The 6838-nt window shown below is 38.8% G+C and overlaps 1 protein-coding gene across 1 annotated transcript in view; it reads left to right on the forward strand.

The window, feature by feature from the left end:
• The window catches only part of LOC107689936 (potassium voltage-gated channel subfamily H member 1-like), a 74012-nt gene that overhangs the window by 27900 nt on the left and 39274 nt on the right, over positions 1–6838 (forward strand). The gene's annotated exons all lie outside the window — the stretch shown is intronic.

The following is a 6838-nucleotide window of genomic DNA, read 5'->3' on the forward strand; positions in this document are numbered from 1 at the left end:
ACCCCTAGAGGACACAGTGTCTCGTTCCCTACTCAGGGAACAATGGTTACATAAGTAACCTGAGACGTTTAATATTAGCAATGATGTCTTTGAGTGATTGTAAGGAAATGGGTTCAAAAACATCCCAAGAAACAGGATGCAGAGAAAAAGGAGGGGGTTTAATATGGAGAGAACAGACTTTGGGTCTCAAATTAGAGATTTTATCAATGAAGTGTCTCAAGAAGCTTTCACATAGGGCATCGGAGGCAACAGTCACTGTGGTAACAGAAGGATTAACAACAGAATTAATAACTGAAAACAGAACTTTAGGAGCAGAATGTTTTTTAAAAATTAAATCAGAAAAATAAGTAGCCTTAGCAGACTTAGCAGACTGATAAGTTTTTTGTTTCTTTAAACAACTGAAATTAAATATGTAATTTATCCTTTTTCCATTTGCGCTCAGCCTTTCTACAAGCTTGTCGTAAGAGTCGAGTATCAGAATTTTGCCACAGAACAGATTTAGATTTGTGCTTATAGGGCTTGAGCGGAGCAGTGACATCTAAAACATCCAGCCAGGTAGAATTTAGAAGACTTAGATGTTGGTCAGCATCCAGGTCAGGTAGCGGTAGATCCAGAGATAGATGAGAACAAGACTCCATAAAACACTGATTAAAATTTGACCCAAACTTAGAAGAATAGGACCGAGACAGCGTTACAGCTTTCTTAGTAAAATGAGAAAGATTAGGAAGAGACATAGAAAATAAAATCGGCTTATGGTCAGAGAGCAGGAAATCAGATATCTCAATATCAGAAACGGCAAACCCATGAGAGAGTACAAGATCTAAAATATGGCCCTGAACATGAGTGGAGTCCATTCAACCAAACTAAAAGAGTCAATAAGGTTGAGAAACTCCTTCGATAACGGGTTAGACTGACAGCATACATGGATGTTAAAATCGCCCACTAATAAAAAGCGGTCGTACTTTATGGCAATATTGCTGATAAATTCAGTAAGTTGCTGTATGAAGTCCTTTGCTGAGTGAGGGGGATGGTAAATCACCCCCAATAAAACAGGACCATTCCAGTCGAGCTGGAGAAGCTGAACTTCAAAACTGGAAAACACATCCACTGAAACAGACCGACAGCGCCCAAGAAAAGAGTCTTTTAAAATAGTTACTTGTCCACCCCCTTTCCTGTTCGGGCGGGGAGAATTAAAAAAGGTGCAGTCAGCCGGAACCAATTCAGAAAAAGGAGTTAAATCACCAACCTTGGTCCAGGATTCAGTGATGAACATAAAATCCAGACTATGAGTAGTGAAGAAATCGTTTAGCAGAAAAGTCTCATTCACCAAAGATCGAGCGTTGATTAGAGCCATTTTTGGTGGGGGAATTACCTCCGGAGAAAGCAATGTCGAGAGTCACTCCGTTGTGCCGGCGAGAACAGGTCAAATCCACCCATAAGGCAAATCCAGCGGCCGCCAGGCAACAGGGCTGCGGCAGAACGACTCGCGGGAAAGGCCAGACCAGAAGCCAGCCCGAAGGTGTGCCTTCAGTTTGATGGTAAGTCCTCCCCGACACCCGCGTTTCCTCCTATGCTTTCTCCACGAAGTGCTGAGAGGCCACCAGTGGATACACACCGGGAATATCCATTAAAATGTTCCTGTGCGTTTGATTAAAAACGCACTCCACGTCCAACTTAAAACTGTCCATAAATGAGGCGCGAATATCCAGTAGAGATTGTCGGTCATAGATCAAAAGTGCGCCGCATTTCCAAAACCAAACAGACATCCATACACACCAAAAAAAGGAGCAGCAGACGGCATGCCGAAGACACAGACGTCATCTTGGTTCCTCATCCACAAATCACACATCTTCACATACAAATTCACCAAACTTGAACTTTGGAAAACAGCAAAATTCAAATAAGCTTGTGTTTCCTGTTTCCTGTCTCCCACAATCGCATACATATGAATGGAAGTCAATGGAATGAAAAGTGTAGTGCCCCATGCATTTGTCCAAAATACTGCTCCATATAAATGTAGGCCTATATGAGGCATGAAATGATCGAATGAGATTTTGTCACATCATGCTACATTTCACATTCAGTGTGGACAGACAGTTTACTTGGAGGAGCATAAAGCAATGTAAAAATACAATGATGTTATAGTATAGGATGTTATAGTAACAAAATCACTGCCATGATGGAGGATGATTCCAGGGGCCCGCCGGTATCTGAAGAAAAGACCCGTAAAGCAAGTGCTGATTGTGAATGACTGGAATTATTTAACATACACATGATACAATTATTAAATCTGAAGTTTACGAAGCAGAAGTTGTGGCTCTGGAGGAGTGTTTTTGGGAGGGTCCATTTTAGACAAATCGTATATTCTTTTGTTATTCTAACAGGATAGGAATCCAAGTTACATGCAAGGTTATAACGGCAAGTTGTGACATTTCTTGTCAAATGTATCTAACAAAACCCCTCAATAACAACTTAATAAAACTCATTTTGACTTTGTATTTTTACATTATTTTCCACCATGCTGCTCTCATATGCAATGGTACAGCAATTGCAGCTAGGCTGTTTACAAAATAAAGCACAATATAGTGGGAATTCTTAATCTCAAATACTTATATCTCTGTGTAAATTATTGTGACGAGAGGGGTGGGGCCGAGAGCCCCACGGAGCGAGGCCAGTGGAGTAAATGCTAATGCACGACACCTGTGCTACCCACCGGTCTCGAGTCCCACGGAGGAGCTCCGAAAGGATAAAAGGAGGAGGGACGACAGTGTTGGACGAGAGAGGACCAGGCCTGGACTTTATTTTGTGTTTTGGTTCTGTTTGTGCGCGGCAGTCGTCCGCGAGGGGCTGTCGCGCTATTTTGTGTTTGTTTATTTTATTAAAGTTTTCTTTGAGCGTTCGCCGGTTCCCGCCTCCTTCTTCCCGATCTACAAACTATGTTACAATGATGTTGTAAAATCTCTACTGTTGCACAGTATAGATGCCCACCACTAGTATCAAATCAGCTATTAACAGCCTTTAAAACTCATGGGATATTTCACGTCACCAGATGCGTATCATCTTTAACATTCTGCACATGTGGAGCTGGGATTGATTAATATCACCTCTGGTGAGCAGGGAGGCCTCAGGAGGCGACAGAGGGTGACGGGCCAGTCAAAAAGCACTAACTGGAGAGCCAATTGCCTGAAATGTAACTGATCCAATAAAGCAGGGCTGTAATTTAGTCGTATTGCTGGTGGAGCGAGGCGAGAGGATTAAAAAATTGTGTTTGGCTGCGGTGACGATATTCAAGAATGGCGTGTCATGGCCATTAAGCCTGTAGAGTTTTTGAGATGCTGCAGGCTAACCAGTAAAAAAAAAAAAAAAAAAAACGGAATAACTATTTATTGTTGCACAATGCTGTGTATACCTGGGTGATTAACTCTAAATGTAATTAAATTCATTTTTATTTTTAAACCTTTTATATTAAAGGCTGGACAACTGCATTGCTTCATTGGAGAAATTGTTCACGAATGCTGCGGAAGCTGAGCGTTTCAGCTTCACCTGAAGTAACACTTTAGAGCAGCTTCAGGACTGGGATCAATATTGTGGCCTATATGACATACTAATGGACCTGAAAGAGACATCAGCAGCTTTGGGGCATAGCAGCTGAGATCCTTAAGGTCAGCGGTTCAGTTGGTTGCAGAGCAAGCACAATATTACAAGCTAAATGGATCCTCCTAAGTGGCTGATTTGAGATGTTCTCCATTAAGAGATGTTCTCCATTTAATTTACAGTATATTATATTTTGTTTTACAGTTTATATTGTATACATTATTTTATAGGTTAATTTATTAAATTAAATTGTGCAATTAGCTAAACTTTAGAGTGTTTTTTTTTACCCACTTAAGTAACACTTCAGTACATCATTATAGAGGAATAATTATAAATAAATAAATTAACTTCTATTATCTTTGAAATATGGTTCAAGTGTTACTGCTGACAAAGTGTATTTATGGTAAACTAAAATATACTTTATTGTCATTTCTTTGAAACATGTATGTGAACTATTTAAATATATTTGTAGTTATACATTTGTAATGAAAAAGTTGTGATTTAGTACATTTAAAATATATTAATTGTAAATGTAATAACAGTTAACACTCTACGGTTACAATTACAATCAAATATTTTAATTGTGCTTTAGTATGTTAGTCAACTGTAATGTGGTGTTTGGGTTTTGTCATGTACATGTTTTCCATGTCTTTTATTTTGTAATTGTTTCCTGCTGTTAGTGTCAGGCTTCCCACGGAGGCCGTTCATGAACTCACTGTCTGTCCTGTTATGGCCACGGAGGCCATTCATGAATTCACTGTCTGTCCTGCCATGGCCAAGGAGGCCATTCATGAACTCACAGTCTGCCCTGTCACAGCCATGGAGGCCGTTCATGAACTCCCTGTCTGTCCTCTCACGGCCAAGGAGGCCATTCAAGAACTCTCTGCTTGCTCTGTCACAGTCAAGTGGTCTGTCCATGTCTCTGCTCCGCCATGGCTTCCTGCTCTGCCGTCATCACCCGGCCGCCCTGCTCTGCCTGCTCCGCCATGGCTGCCCGACCCGCCATGGCTGCCCGATCTGCCTGCCCCGCCATGGCTCCCCGATCTGCCTGCCCCACCATGGCCTCCTGGACTTTTTGGGTTATGTTTGGGCGTCTGTAGCCGCCCTTAGAGGGGGGGAAATGTAATGTGGTGTTTGGGTTTTGTCATGTTCATGTTTTCCATGTCTTTTATTTTGTAATTGTTTCACCCTGTTTGTGTCATGCTTCCCTTGCCTCATGTCTCTCTGCCTTGTGTATGTGTCATGCTCTCATTGGTTATTGTCTAGTCATGTGATTCCCTTGTCTGTGTTATGTTCTCATTGGTTGCTTTAGTCATGTGCCTTGTTCCCATTGGTTTGTTCTTGTCATGTGACCCTCTTGTTTGCTATAAGTAGCCATCATGTTGCCATTGTCTCTTGTCGTGTATTGATGTTGTAACCCGCTGTCGGTGAGTCTAGTCTTGTTATGCCTCGTCAAGTCTGTTCATGTCAAGTCTGTTTTAGTCAAGTCTGTTCATGCCTCGTCAAGTCTGTTTTAGTCAAGTCTGTTCATGTCAAGTCAAGTCACGGATTATTGTTTGGATGTTTGGATCACACTGTAAATAAACTGCACTTGGGTTCTTCACTACACTTGCCTTCAGTGGATTGATCGTTACAGAAACACACTAAAGCACATGTAAAGTACTTGATTATAATTTTATCTGAAGTGTGTTACATAACATAATCTATTTTTATGTATTAAATTTTGTAAAGTGTACTAAACATAGATGTACTAGATATTTAAATGTAATAAACTGCAACTTCATCATTATAAATGTGATTTCAAATATATTTAAAAACATACAAGTTTAAACCGAAATTACATTGAACTTTACTTTAGTTTTCCATAAATGCTTGTCAGTATTCAGCAGTACACTCTACCTACATTTCCGAGACAACTGAAGTAAATATGAAATTAAATAAAAAAGGATAACTTAACTTCTCTGAAGTTCATTTAACATGAAATTAAAATATAACACATTTTCATTTAACCCTCTGGTACTGTTCACGGTCAAAAGACACCTGAAATGAAACTTTTTTTTATTTTATTTTCAGTGAAATCAGTGTTCTATTTTTTTGTTCGATAATATTTTTTCTTTTGTATTTTGATAGAATTTCATGGTACTATTTAATATGGTTTCACTTCATTTTGATGGTCCCTTTAACACATTAGGTTGACTGTAAATAACATTGCACCTACATGTCTATTAACTCATTAGAGTATTAGTAGACTGGTAGGGTTAGAATAAGTTGACGTACTTGCAAAGTTACTTATAGTTAGTAGAATGTCTGTTGAGATAGAGTTAGCAGATATTAAGCAGACGGTCTACTAATACTCTGATGAGATTTAGTAGACATGTAGGTGCAACATTGCTTATTGTCAACAGAATGTTCAAAAGGGACCATCAAAATAAAGTGTTACCTTTAATATTTATGCAATAATTATGATCGATTTTTCCCATTGAAAATACTGTAATACAATTTTTTTTCTAATATTGTTCTATTACTTTTCAATTATAGCAGTATTTCATGTTAAAATAGAGACAATGCCTTTAAAATCCAACGTTTGAAGGCAGAGTAGTGCCATTTGGTGGGAATAAAAAAAGAAAAACCTCTGAAATGCTGTGGTTTAGCCACTAGATTCCTATAGAGATCTATATAAAAGGCTTATAAATTCTCTAGTTGTTTTTAGACATAAATACTTTTTTTCAGTTGTGGATTTGGTTTTATATTTAGACATTCTCAAAGACAACTTTTTGTAAAGGTTTTGTTTGAAATGTTGGTTTGAAATGTCAGTTAGTTTTTTGTATTAATTTTACTACAGTCAAACCTGGACACAAAGAAATACATTTTATTACACATAACATCAAAGTTCAACAAAAATGCAACAAATATGAACAGGAATGCTTTATCAGAGGATATTAAATCTGATTTCAGCCTCTTATTTGTGTCTTCTGGCTCAATTTTGCGTATTGTAACAGCCACACCAGTTCATTTGTGTGTGTATAATAGTGCTGTGTGTGTGTGTGTGTGTGTGTGCACATTTTTGTGACAAATGAGGACATACATTTGTATAATGACAAAGGTATGACATAGGTATTAAAAGGAGAAGGTGACTTTTCAGGACATTACCCTATGTCCCCACTTTTCAAAACGCTTATAAATCACACAGAATGGAGTGTATTGAAAATCTGAAATAGCACAAAGTTTCCTGTGAGGGGTAGGT

The sequence above is a fragment of the Sinocyclocheilus anshuiensis genome, unplaced genomic scaffold (genome assembly GCF_001515605.1).
Source record: "Sinocyclocheilus anshuiensis isolate Anshui unplaced genomic scaffold, SAMN03320099.WGS_v1.1 scaffold345, whole genome shotgun sequence".
Lineage (NCBI taxonomy): Eukaryota > Metazoa > Chordata > Actinopteri > Cypriniformes > Cyprinidae > Sinocyclocheilus > Sinocyclocheilus anshuiensis.